The sequence below is a fragment of the Heterocephalus glaber genome, unplaced genomic scaffold, assembly GCF_053883595.1.
Source record: "Heterocephalus glaber isolate CG9 unplaced genomic scaffold, H.glaber_assembly_v1.0 deba00001564, whole genome shotgun sequence".
Taxonomy (NCBI): Eukaryota; Metazoa; Chordata; class Mammalia; order Rodentia; family Bathyergidae; genus Heterocephalus; species Heterocephalus glaber.
Genome location: NW_028258351.1, coordinates 9,204,629 through 9,219,250, shown reverse-complemented (window position 1 = coordinate 9,219,250; position 14,622 = coordinate 9,204,629).

The following is a 14,622-nucleotide window of genomic DNA, read 5'->3' as shown; positions in this document are numbered from 1 at the left end:
CCCAGGATAGCTTTTGAACTATCATTTGAAAAACCAAATGCTTTTCCAGTATCTACAGTGATGACTGTTTTCCTTTTATATTAATTTTCTGGTGTCACATTGTCCTATATTACTTGATAAATCCTGGTTTTTGCCCTCTTGTATTTGTTTTATTAATATTTTATTTAAGATTTTCCTGTGTTGGTTTATAAGTAAAGTGAGCCTATACTTTTATTTTCTGTGTGACTTTAGAATCACATTTATAGCAGTTTCACAAAGTGATTTAGATCATTTTCTTTTTTTTTTTTCTACAATAGAAGGGTCAAGTCCTTGTGACTCTGGTGAAAATACCTATGAAGTTATCAGGGCCAGAAAATCTGGGGAATGGAGGACATCTCAATTATTGATTCATTGTCTTTAGGCTTACTCTATTGTTCTGTTAAACACCCAGCTCATTTAGTAAAATTCTTTCTAGTTTTCCTTTTAATATATTTAAATTAATTCTTCTCTGTAACTTTAGATACAAAGTACTTTCATTTTCATTTACATATAAATATTAAGTATTTTCCTTATGATGTTCTCTTTAAAAGTTATTTAGACACGTGTTTTAGTTTACAGTTATATGGAACTTCTAAAGCTAACTTTTTGAGTTCGTTTTTAATTTATTACATTATAGCCAGGGAAAATGTGCATATCAGTTCTTGAGCTCTCACTGAGATTTTCTTTGTAGTCTAGTTCAGGTCAATTTTTGTGAACATATACTTAGAAAAATATGTTGTGTTGTAGTCAGGGTTTGCAAAGGAAATGGATTTAAAACAGGGCACATAATTTATAGGATTATTTTATAATAGACACCCAAAAGCTCAAAAGCAGAGGAGTGCAAGAGATCTAATCATGCACTAGAGACCCAAAGAATCCAGCCGAGGGTCTGGATCTCACAAGTCCAGCTGAAGGCCTGGAGTCCAAGGTAATGTCCTCCAGGAGTCCAGCCAGTGGCCTAGAGCCCAAGGCAATGTCTCATGCTTGTCCTTATCGAGGATCTTCACAGGGAAGGCCCTGAGGCCAGTGGTGGAAGCTAGAAAGCTTGCACCTGCAGGGTGAAGGATTTGTGCCACCAGGTTCTACCCTGGAGCTAGGAAGTGATGTTCAAGGCAAAGATTAGAGCTCCCCTGACAAGAACAGCAGCCATTCCCAGCAACAGTGAGGACTCAAGCTCCTCCTTTGATGACAGAACAGCCAAGTTTGCATCAAGAAAACCACCTACAGCAAGCTTCTCCAAGAAAATCAAGAGACAATGATCTTCCCCTCCAGTTCTCTTTTTATGCCGTGGGCAACAGTCCTCAGGTGGGTCTTCCCACCCAGACCATGTTGATTCAGTTCAGCTGGGCATTCCAAGTTGACCATTTGTTAATTCACCACATGTTGTTTTCAGGCAGACGTTGGTGGTGCGTGCCTGTAATCCCAACACTCAGAGGAAGACTGCAAATTCAAGCCCAGATGGGAGAATTTAGCAATTTAGTGAGACCCTGTCTTAAAATAAAAAATAAAAAGATCTTGGGATGTAGCTCAGTGCAAAGGCCCTGGGTTAAATCCCCAGTTATATATATATAGTAGTTTCTTATGAGTGAGCAATTCTATTTATGCTTCCTATATTGGGTTTATTATTCTAATCTTTTTTTTTGGTACCGGAAATCGAACTTGGGACCTTGCACTTGAGAGGCAGGTGGCAGAACCACTGAGCTAAATCCCCAGCCCTATTATTCTAATCTTTATCTTTGCTTAATTTTTTCCTTGTTTATTATTCGGAGATAGATTAGGGCATGGCAAAGCTACCTGGGGAAGTAGATGTGACCTGTTAATTACAAGATCCCAGACACATGCACAGAATAGTTCCCAAAGCCTTGTAGGTGGATTTCTTGTGAGAACTCAAGAAGGTTTTTGATAGGGTGGCCTAGACCTGATGTCAGCCTGAGACCTGGGATCCCAGCACCGCCTCTCGGGACCCAGATGTACAAGTTCTTGCGGGTTTCCTTGAGATTTGGACACAGTGTAAAAGGACACAGATGCCCAAAAGAGCTTGCTAGCATGGCTTTCTTTAGCCCACCCTGGTTTCTCCAGGGTGTCCTTTTATTGATTTTTCTCCTTTTACTCAGCCCAAGCTCTCTCTGCAGAGCCAGTTTCTCCCTCACTCTCCATTTTTACTTTTTCAAATAAACTTGGGCACTGCTTTTAGCTTGTTTTGTTCAGTTCTTTGTTTGAGATGAGAAGAATCTGGAATCCAACTCCAGAGGGAGAGGTGAGCAACCCAGTAACATTTAATTGATGAGCCACTTTTAGAAGGAGCTATCCAAAAACAATATGTCTTCTTCTTTTTTAGTTCATTTTCTTTATTAGTACATGTGTGCACTACATAATGTTTACAGTCCTTGTGTGGAATTGGTGCATGTACATAACCCATTTTAATTCCTTTTCCATCCCCTTCCTCTTCCCTTCTTCCCTTTCTCTCCATCTCTTGGTCCTCTTCCCCTTTGAAAAAGATCTATCTTCCTACTTCTGATTATCTGTCTTTTATTTGGTCTTCATTTATATTGAAATAGGTGTTGAATACCTACAAGTATTAACTTGTCTTTTTCTCCCCATAACTCTGCAAGTTGTTCATTTTTATTGTGTGGCAGTGTATCATTTAGTGCATACTCGTGTTTGTGTGATGTTTATGTTTATTCTGCTGTTTCTTTTGCCACTTCTCTTTGTCATTGGGGATGCTTCCCTTATTTTTGTCAGCTATCAAACTTGCCTCCAGGGCTTTTGTGGTTCCTAATTGCTTACTATATCTTTTTCATCTTTTTTTTTTTTAACCTTTCATATCTTTATGCTTTAAAAGCTTCTCATAAAAAACATAATGCTAGACTATTTTAAAAATCCAATTTGATCATTTTTTATTGATGAACTTAACTCATTTATGTAAATCCTGATCGCCAGGGCATTAGGACTATTTATTCCATTTTAATTCTGTGCTTTCTATTTCATATTTCCATCCTGTTTCCTTTTTACTCTTCCTTTCTTTGGACAGAACACATTTTCTTCTGCTGCCTGGAAAAGTTGTACATTCTATTTTTATTCTTCTGGAGTTTCTCTCTCACATGTTAATACCTAAACTTCCCTCCCATTCAACTCTCTTAAATTATTAAAACCTATTTGCTGTCTCCCAAAGAAACATGTACCCAGGTATGTTTCACTAGCTCTGGTCTTGTTATGTCTGCTGTTTGTACTATCATCTAGAGTTTGGGTTATAGTTTATTCTTTTTACTTTTCTGTCATTATGTATTTAGACAGCAATGAACTCCAGTAACTTATTTTAGTGCCCTCACCACAAAACATTGTCTGGCTATGTTTCAGCAGTATCTTCAAAGCAAGTCTCTGTATGGGAAGTCTTCTGAGGGCCTTGATACTATTTTCAATTCATTCCCTCATTTAAAAATTGCTTAGCTGGATACAAAATTCTTGGGCCAAAATTCCTTTCTTTCAATACTGGGAAACATACCCTTGTGTCTTTCTGCATCCTATTGAGAATTCTGACGTCAGCCTAATTCTTGTCCCATTAGAGAGTATGTGCTTTTCTCTCTGGGGAGCCCCATGAAAACAACATCTTTGTTTTGTTCACAGTTTCATCTCTGATGCCCAGATCAGTGCCTGGCTTTGGCTCTAGATGAATGAAGATGAAAGTCCTTACCATTCTGCCACCAGGACTGGTGTTATTGGCAGTTGCAAACTCTCACTGACAAGCAGGGCAAGCAAGTGTGGGGCAATTTTAAAGGAAAGGCGCAGAGAACCTTCCTGTGCTCAATGACCCCCTGAGACTGTGGTCCCACGGTTCAGCTTCAGGGCAGTGTCACATTCCAGAAACAGATGATAATGGACAAAAATTAATTATAAGGATTCACTCCCCATCCCTGCCTCCTTTTCAGGAATTTATTCCAGCATCTCCTTCCTCTGGGGTCCTTTCCAGTTTTTTCTTTTATGTGCATTAAGATGAAGGTCTCTGACCACAGTGAGCAGTGAGCAGAGGCTGAGGATCTGATGAGAGACGAGGAATCAAGCTGGCAATTGTGAGCAAATCTGAGAGAGGACTTCTGTTAAAACTCCCTTGTTAATAATTTACATTCCTGAAATCCTACCCCAGCATTAGGTCCTGAGTATTTCCTTCTAGATAGAACATACCTCCTTGTCTTTCAAGACATACCTTAGACATTACCTCTATTGATCGTAAGATAAATTAGAAACTCATCTATACATTATGTCTGAGCCCCTACCTGCTAGGGCAATAAAAATATGCTCCATTTCCCCCATCTGATAACATGCAATATTTGGACGGGATCTCAAGGTATTGATCTGATCCCAACCAGTGCTGGCAGTTCTAAGGGCAGTGGTTCCCAACCCCAGCTATATGACAGAAACAAACTCCACATCGATTAGATCAGCATCCTGGGGTTCAGGCTCAGACATCATTTGTAGAAGCTGCCCAGATGGTGTTAGATGCAGCCAGGGTTGAGAACCACTGGTGTAACATCCCTGACAAGTGGAGAATTAAGAGGTCGCACAGATATAATATAGCATAGATTTCAGATTTTTAGGTTCAAACCAAATCTCAAAGCCTCCAGGTATAGAATTGGACAAGTTAATTAATGTTTCTGTGCTTTGTTTTCTTATCTATGAAATGAATAATAAAAACAACCTCTTAAGGTGGTTGTGAGGATTACATGAAAACCAAAAAACGCTTAGTACAATGCTTAGTATGTAGTCAGTACTTATGTTGGCCTGAGGGTGTAGCTCAGTGGTAGGGCACTTGGCTAGCTTGCACAAAGACCTGGATTGCATCCATCTCAGGACCTAAATAAATAAATATGTGTGGTAGCCAATCTTCAAGATGACCCCACCATTCTCACCACATGGTGTCATGCCTGTGAGTACTGTATTCTCTTCCCACTTGATCATTGTAGAAATGATCTTGGAATTTACAAGGCTAGATCATAAAAGACATTGGATTGTTTGCTTTCTTGGATTGTTTGCTCTGGGAGACACTAGCTGCCATGTCATGAGGTCACTCAAAGACTCTATGGAGAGGCCCACAGGAAAGGAAGTGAGGCCTCCTGCCAACAGCCATGTGAGTGCGCCATCTTGAATTAAATCCGTCAGCCCCAGTCCAGCCCTCAGATGACTGCAGCCCCAGCTTGAACCAACCTCATGAGAGATTCCAAGACAGAACCGCTCTTCTGAGTGGCTCCTGAATTTCTGGCCCATATAAACTAGGTAAGATAATAAATGTTTGTGGTTCTTGTCAGCTAAGTTTTTTTTCGGTACCGGGGAGCGAACTAGGGTCCTTGCGCTTGCACAGCAGGCAGCAAAACCACTGAGCTAAATCCCCAGCCCTGTCAGCTAAGTTTTGGAGTAATTTATTAAGCAGCAGCAGATGACTAAGATGCAATAAAGCTGTTGCCATTATTATTGTAAAGTACTTCCCAATTTTCAGCTGAAATCTGCTTTCTTGTAATCTCCACCCTCTCTTCCAGTTCCGTCTTTTTGAGCCACATGGAAAGCACACAATTACTCTTCCTCATGGTCAAAATGTTTGGCAACAGTTCTCATGCCAACAATTTAATTCATCATTTACCAAAGAACAGTCGCTGGGTCAAACACTGGGAGAGCAGTAGGATGGGGTCTGCTCAGCCACACACTCAAACACTGCTTCACAGGAGAGGTGCTGTCTTGAGGGGGTCTGGCTCCCCCATGCAGGGATAGTGCACCTCATTGAGGTGGGACCTTTTCTGCTTAGAGAGGTGAGAAGCCTTCTCTGAAGAGATGGCTAGAGCTGAGGCCTAAGGCATAAATAGGAGTTTGCCAGGTAGACAGGAGGGAAAGAATTTTTTTTTTAAGACAAGGTCTCGCTGTGCAGTTCAGACTGGCTTTGAACTTGCTATGTACCCCAGGCTGGCCTCAAACTCACAATGATTCTCCTGCCTCAGCCTCCCAAGTCCTAAGATTACAGGTGTGTGCCAACACCCCCAGTAGGAGGGGAAGAACTTCCAAGCAGAAGATACAGGCAAGAGAACCCCACCCCACCCCTCCATTCAAGCCCTTTCTTCCCTAGGTTCCCCATCCCTTTCCCCTCTTCTGATCATTCTCTCTCTCTTTCTCTCTCTCTCCCTCTCTCTCTCTCTCTCTCTCTCTCTCCTTTCTTTGCAATAGCCGGAATGGAATCCAGAGGCTCACACATGCTAGGCAAGCCCTTTACCACTGAGCTACACCCCCAACCCTTTTTAAATTTTATTTTGGGACAAGATCTCACAAAGTTACCCAGTCTGGGCTCAAATTTGCAATTGTCCTGCCTCAGCCTCCTGAGTAGCTGAGACTGCAGGCCTATTCCCCTGTGCCTGGCCTCTAATCCAACTTTTAAATTGTCTTAAATTGGTTTGCAGTACTGGGAATTAAACCCAGGTTCCCCTGGCTTGTTAGGCAAGCCCTCCACCACCCAGCCTGTTGTCCAATTTTCAAGGCTCCCGGTGGCCACCTCCTCCCCAGCCTCGGTGACTCTCCTCAGAACCACCTTTTCCTGTCACAATGGGCCGCAGACAGAGCCAGCCTCCTCCAGGGTGGTCTGCCCTGCTGGCTGGCAGAGCTCCTCTGGGCTCAGGCCTTCGAGGCTGTGGCACCACATCCTCCAGTTGACTCACCGGTGCCTCTGGGGTTGCACTGCTAAGTCACTTTTCACACGTGCTCCATTCCACCAAGTCTCCAACAGCTTTCTGGTTCTGCTGTCGTTTTCTTTTTACCATTTATTTTCATGGGTATTTTGAAATTTAATAATGTGATCTATGCAGACTGCTAATCTCAGCTCCTGGTTGGCCAGGGCCATGTGGAAACGGACTGCACCACCAAGAAACCCACTTTGGAACACACCCTGGAAACAGAAAACCTCTGTCATTCTCAGGCCATTGTGGTTACGAGTGATTCAGGCTCCCCGCAGCCCCAGTCAGCCTTCAGCGATCACACTGGGTCGCGGTGGAGGAAGGGCCGGGGCCGTGGGCTGCAGTGGTACTCGAGAGCTGGCACAGATGGAAGGCAACTGGAAGAGTATGTTTGTCTGGTTCCTCGAGGCTCCCACCTTCCTCGGTCAGGGAGAATCGGGCTGTTGTTTAGGTGGAACATTTGGCTGTTTACCTTCTTAGACCGAGCCTGGTACAAGGTTTCACTCAGTTTTTATTCTATCCATAAAATGACCACAACGAGGGGCTGAGCTGCTCTTGCCAAATTTCCAAACTCTGGTCTCCTGGCCCATTTCTCTACCTCTTTTCCCTATCATTGGCTTCTAATGGAAAATACAAAGAGCAAAATTACCTGGTCCCAGCAAAGGCCACATACAGCCTTTCATCCATGTATGTGTACATGGATGCAGTTGTTCATTCATTCAACTAGCATTTACTGAGCATCTACCACATGGCAGCATTGTTCTAGGTTGTAGGTCACAGTTCTGGGAGGAAGCCCAGTAGTAGTACAGACAGCACAGTGGAGATGGAAGTACATAGAAGAGGTATTTGACACAGCTTAGGGAAGAGTTAGAAAAGACTTCCAGGTAAAGTTACCTTGATCTTAAAGGTAGACTAAAATTTAGCCATGGGTAATGTTATTACAGCTATTATTAAGCATCTTCTACATGCTAAGCACCATGCCAAAATCTTCACATATATCATTTCATTTTAACCCTGACAACACTTAAGAGGTAGCTACTGTAATGATTCCACTTTCACAAATGAAAAGTGAGATTTAGAAGGGCCACCTTGCTTATGCTTTTTACTGAAAACAAACAGCAGAAGTGAGATTTAAACTCAGATTTTCCTGATCCTAGAACCTATTCTCTCACCCAGGGTTGTTGTGTATGGTTGTACAGGTTGTACGCTGTACAACTCCAGAGAGAGTCCTGGTCTTGATCCATTGTGCGTGGGTAGTATATATCCAGGCAGAAGCCTGCTTTACAACAATATGAGAAATAACCTATATCAGGGAACTGGCTCTGCACTGCAGCCATGTCTGGGGCTAAAGAACTCCTTGAGGAGGGAGCTCCTGAGAATGCCTAGCCATTAGAGAGCCGGCTGATAGTGTCTTGGGAGAGCACGTGGAGCTTTGCATGTGGTGTGCACACCTAATTTTTCCTTCTTACGGAGCTGAGCAGCTGTCAGCAGTATGTGGATAGTTCCCTTGTGAACTGTTGGCCACACAGACATTCAAGTTCACAGGACAAGAGGTCTCAGTCTCCAAAGTGCTCAGTGTCCTACAAATGGCCAAATAGTATTTACGCTTAGGTATTAAATACAGTTCAATGTCTAAGCCACCTGAACTCCTTTGTAATTCAGTAGCAAAGAGAAGCCCAAGAAACTGGGCACACCCAGGGTATCTTTGTGCATTTTTTGTTGCCATGACAGAGTACTTGAGACTGGTTAATTTATAAAGGAGGCAGGTTTATTTACATTCACTCCTTGTGAGGCTGGGAAGCCTAAGAGCGGACCTAGAGCTGGGGTCTGCTATGCTTCCAGTGAAGGCCTCATGCTGCTTTCATTTATGATGGGATGTGGAAGGCCAAGTAGACAAATCCAGTCTTCTGGCAATACACAAAGAGTGAACAGGGTGCAGTGGAGCACACCTGTCACACCAGGAGGCAGGAAGATCACAAATTTAAGCCCAGTCTGGTTGAGAAATAAAAAAGGGCTGTGTATGTAGCTCAGTACATAGGCCTTGGATTCAATTCCCAGTACTGCTAAAAGCAAAACAAAACAAACACACAAGGGGTGGACTCACATTACAGCAGTACACTCTCAAGATAATTAATGGAGGCCCACGAGATCAAGAACTTGCTCCCCAAGTCTTGTAGGTATCCCTGAGCACTCCACCCTGTGACCCAGACACCCCACAGGGCTCTACCTCCCAACACTGCAGCGTTGGGGAGCTGAGGTTCCCAACACAGGAACTTTGCTCAAACCACAGCACAAGGTAAATGTGTACAGTAGGCCTGCTGCCTAACGGACCCCTTAAGTGCCACAGCTTCAGGAGACACTACCCTGCACTCTGTTGATGAGGAGACCCAGGGCCGAGATGCCCAGTAGGCCATCTCGGTGCTGCAGCCCACACACGTCGTTGGTCCTAACTTCAGCCCTCAGTGGGCCCCAGAAGAGGCCAGAAAGCAGCTTCCGCAGTTCCTGAAACACCTAAAGCGTTGTTTTGTGGAATCTCTCTCTCTTCTTGTTTCCAAATATTTTTTAATGTTATCACTCACAGAGCTCAGGGACTCCTCTGAATTGGAAAGAATGTTTCTAGACCTTCTACAGGGCTTTTTCTCTCTGTGTAAGTCTAGTGCTGACAGAAAGGGGAATGCATTGTTCAGTGTTTTTCTGACTTGCCTCTTGGGTCTCCTTGTGAAATAATTTTCTATATCAAAAAGGACAAGTAGGCCTGTTGATGGTGGCTGACTTGGACTCACTTAAAGGGAGTTGGGAGTGGAACTTATTAGAAAGATATGGAGTTAGAAGAAAAAAAAAAGAAAGAAAGAAACATAAACACTGGATGTGGTAGTGCATGCCTGTAAACCCAGCATTCTGGGAGATAAGGCAGGAGGATCTAATGATAAAACATTTTTAAAAACACCTGTAGAAACCAAACTTTTATAATAATATAATGAGCACTGGGAGTGTAGCTCAGGAGTAGAGGATGTGCTTAGCATACATGAGTCTCTGGGTTCAATCCCCAGCACTAATGATGTTGATGATGGTGGTGGTGGTGGTGGTGATGATGATGCTGATGGTGATATAACAGATAATAGACCATCTTGACCACTTAGTTGGGGTCAGGGGATGGAGGCACTCACTTGTCCTACATAACCCTTACTCTATCTCACGCCTTCCAATGCCTGCAACACCACTTCAAGTGTTGCCCATCCTTGCTCCAGATCCAATGAGGACTTGGGAGTAACAGCATATAAACTTTCAATTTAGCTACTGAAAATTCTAAATACATACACATTTTTTCAACTCCTTCTTCCTCCTGGTATTTATCCAGAGTGTCCAATGTAAAACAGGCCCAGGCTCACTTCAGAACTAGGGAAAAAGGATGTTGAGATTCTTTTTATTTCATAGAGCAGAGACAGTCACAGATTGTCCTCTGGCCACCACCAGCAGCAGCAGCAGCCCCTGAGAGCTTCACCCAGCTCCTGATCTTCACTCCAAATCCACCAAATCTGAAACTCCGAGGGAAGAGTGCACCCCAGCAATGTCATAGCAGGTCCTCAAGGTGATTCTGCTGTATACTGAGGTTTAAAATCCATGGACACAAGAGGCACAACAATCCATATGAATAGATATTTACTTTGATTCATAATTTTTATCAGTACATAGTCTGCAGATTACTATACTGGTACCAGAGATGGATACTCACTGAAAAGAGTTCTAGAATGACACTCTGGTAGCACAGTTCTGGGGAACTTTCCATTATAGCATGCTTAAGAACTTGCAGAAAAATGTTTCTAAAGAAAAGTACCAGCTGGGCATGGTGGCACATGCCTGTAATCCTAGCATTTTGTGGGGCTGAGACAGGAAGATCAAAAATTTAATCTCATCCTGTGCAACTTAGCCAGACCCTGTCTCAAAAAGGGCCAGGGATGTAGTTCAGTGTGAAGGCTGGTGTTCAATTTCCAGTACCACCACCACCACCAAAAAAAAAAAAAATCCAGTAACTACACATTAAGGGAAAGTAAGCTGGAATCTTGAGTTTAAAAAGGACAGGTACCCGAGTGTGATGGGGCACTCCTATAATCCCAGCACTTGGGAGGCTGAGGCAGGAGGATCGCCAGGAGTTCAAGGCCAGCCCAGGCTACATGGTGAGTTTGAGGCCAGCTTGAACTACATAGAAGACCCTGTCTCAAAAAAACGAAAAAGGAAAGAAAGGAAAGAGAAAGAAAGAAAGAAAGAAAGAAAGAAAGAAAGAAAGAAAGAAAAAAAAAAAAAAAAGGCTTTTGACTGTGGTGGTGTACTTTTTCCTCCCTATGCTGAGGATCACACCAGGGCCTTATGCATACTTGACAAGAACTCTACCACTAAGCTACATTCCCAGCCCATACAAATTTTTTTTGGGGGGGGCGTGTTTTGAGACAGGGTCTCACTAGTAGTTCAGGCCAGTCTTGAACTCACTATGTAGCCCAAGCTGGCCTCAAATTCATAGCGATTCTCCTGCCTCGGCCTCTTGAGTGCTGAGATTACAGGCGTGCACCACCACGCCCAGCTTTCTATTACTCTATTCTGTTCCATGTATAGAAACACAATAATCTATGTAACAAAATGAAACATCTAAATTTCTTCATTGAAAATTTAAAAGTAATTAAACTATAGACAGCATCAGGTAGACTGGAAACTGACTGCACAGCCTCCAACTGGACTCAACTATGGAGTGTGGCTGCCCCCAGCCACAGCTGGCCCAGCTGCATCCACGTTGCCCACTTGGCTACATGATTTAGATGGAAGGTAAACACAGATGTGGCAGGTGCCACATGACAGGAAGGTCAGGTTCACTGAAATTCCATAGAGGCAGGAAGTGCTCATGCTGTTCTATTATGAAGATAGTTTTTTGTTGTTGCTTTCTGTTTCAGTACTGGGGATTGAACCCAGTGGCGTTGTACCCCTGAACTACACCACCATCCCTTTAAAATTTTTATTTGTAATTTTTCAAATTATTCATTTATTTATCTTGCTGTACTGGAGACTGAACTGAGGCACTCTACCACTGAGCTATACAGCCACCCCCCTCTATTTTTTTTTTTATTTTTTTATTTTTTTGGTACCGGGGATTGAACTCAGGTCCTCGTGCTTGCGAAGCAGGCAGCGAAACCACTGAGCTAAATCACCATCCCTATTTTTTATTTTGAGATAAGGTCTCTCTAAGTTGCCCACATTGGCCTTAAACTTGCAGTCCTCTTGCCTCAATATACTGAGTACCTGGGATTAAAGGCATGGGCCACCATGCCCAGCTGTTATGAAGATCGTTGACTTGAGGACACTCAAAAGGAATTCTTTATTACTGGATCTGGACTTCCACAGTCAGGTGGGAAAGGTTCTCCCAACTTATACCCTAGAAGTTTTCCTAAGTGGCTCACTTAAATCAGGTACAGGAGGCTGCAGGCTCCTTATTAGGACCCCTCCCCAGCATTGGCCAGAAAATGTCACCTTCAAAAAGAAAACGAAAATGAATCACGATTATAAGCTATTCTAAATGATGACTCGTAAATGTGCTGTGGGCTTTCTCTAATAACAGCGATGGGACTAAAATATAAATTGTGAGTCAATGACCGTAGCAGGCCCAAATTAATTCATCCCTGTTGTGGAGAATTTGTCAATGTTTGTGGCTGCCTAGCATCAAGCCCTTCTCTATCTGGAGGAACTTCCCACTGTGTGAATCATAGCAGGCCTTACCTCCCACTAGGGAGGTGGAAAGGTCTAGAGATCAGCCTCTTCCCCAACACGCTCTTGGTTAGAACAAAGGCAGATGACAGGCTGGCCAACCATGCTCTCTTCCTATACTGTAAAATCAGAATATATGAGGCAAAGATGAATGGAAAGTTAGAATCTATGTGCCTGGGAGGAATTTGGCTGAGCCATCATGGTAGGATTATTCCTACTAAAAGATGATTATTTTGTATTTTGCTCCTTGGGTCTCTTTCTTTCTCTCTGTGTGTATTTTCAAATTTCTAATATATGATACTTTTTTTGTTTGAAGTGCTGGGAAATTGAACCCAGCCAATGCTAAGCAAGCACCCTACCACTGAGCTACATCCCCATCCCTTATAATACATCATTATTAGCTATGGTTACCACACTGTACATCCTGCCCCCCTCCCCACAGTGTGCTAGGGATGGAACTCAAGGAGTGCTGAGCTAATCCTTAACAGTGCATGGATGTGTGTTTGTGTTGGTGTGTGTGCAGTGTGGTACTAGGGATTAAACCCAGGCTCTTCACACTAGGCTATATCTCTAACTTTTTTCCCTCTTTCTTTCTTTCTTTCTTTCTTTTTACTGGGGATTAAATCCAAGGACTTTATACTGAGCTACATTTCTAGCTCTTTCTTGTATTTTTTATTTTGAGACAGGGTCTCACTAAATAGCCCAGGGTGGCTTGGAATTTACAACTCTGCTGCCTCAGCTTCCCAGAGTGCTGGGACCGCACGAGTGCATCACCACACCCAGCTTTACTTATCTTCTATGGTATTGTGAGAAGAATGTGATACTACCTATAATAGTCAATAAATATTAGCTGATGGAACAGATAATAATGTTAATAAAAACTAACACCTTTTAAAATACGTTCATCAGGTTAGTTAACACTAGCTACAATAGCAAAGAACCCCCAAGTCTCGATGTCTTAATGTCACTGATACACCTTTCTCCCTCACCTCACCATGAACATGAGTTTGGCAGCTCTCTTGGGCAACCTTTCCAAGCTGTGACTCAGGAATCTAGGATCCTTCTGCCTTGTAGCTCTATACCTCCAGAGTCTCTTTGATGTCTTCCCTGGATTTTTTTCTATACAACTGTTCAACTAATGGAAAAAGAGATCCTATGGGACATTTGGGGGCCAGGCTTCTTCATACATCACATCTCTTATTCAGATGGCTCCTACCTAACTGCCAAAGAGGTCAGGAAATGTCCTGGGTATAGTGTGACTCTTTTAACTTACCAAACTGTTCTTTTAACTTACCAAACAATTACCACTAAATCTTTATTGAGAAGCAGACTTAGATATTTATTAGACCAGCTACTATTCTGGATGAAACACTAACAGAATTAGATAGAAATGGTCATCAGATCTGGGAGTTTACACTGAAAGAATCAGCTTTATCCAGGAAACTGACAAATAAAGCATGTTCTATTAAAGAAGATCATTAAACTCAACAGACTATCAGTTGCCTGGGAGTGGGTGGGGAGAAGCAAGAGACTGCACATCTCTGTGTAGTTTGAATAGGCAAAGTGTAAGGTGACCACAGTCTTAATAGGCTTTTATTCATGCCAGTCCATCTACTCTGAAGTTATGAATAAAAGCGCAGTGGAGTGTGGAAGGAGATATTTCTGTTGTTCAAAGGGGATTCAAAGAAAATTGACAAACTGCCACCCAGGAAAAGATAGGAAGTGTATCAGTTAAGGCTGCCTAGAGGAACAGACTTAACAGAACATATATATATATATATATATATATATATATATATATATATATATATATATATGATATAAAGGGTTTACAAGGTAGGCTTACAATGGCTGCCTGCAGAGTCAGGGTTGGAGGAAGGCAAAAGGGTCATCTGTGTGGTGGATAGCAGAGGATCCAGTCAAAAGTTGAAGTCCTAGAGCTCACTGCAATGTCATTCTGTGTCAGGAAGCCAAAGGGTCTGAGTTGGAAGGCTGAAGAGTCTGCATTGGGAGGCTGAAGCATCTATGCTAGGAGCCTGGAGATGAACGTCCAAAGGTGATGGTGAAGACTGGTGCTCCTCCACAGAAGCAAAAGCGAGACTTTCTTCTTTCCCTTTTTATTCCATCCGGGCTACAAGCCTATTGGTTGGTG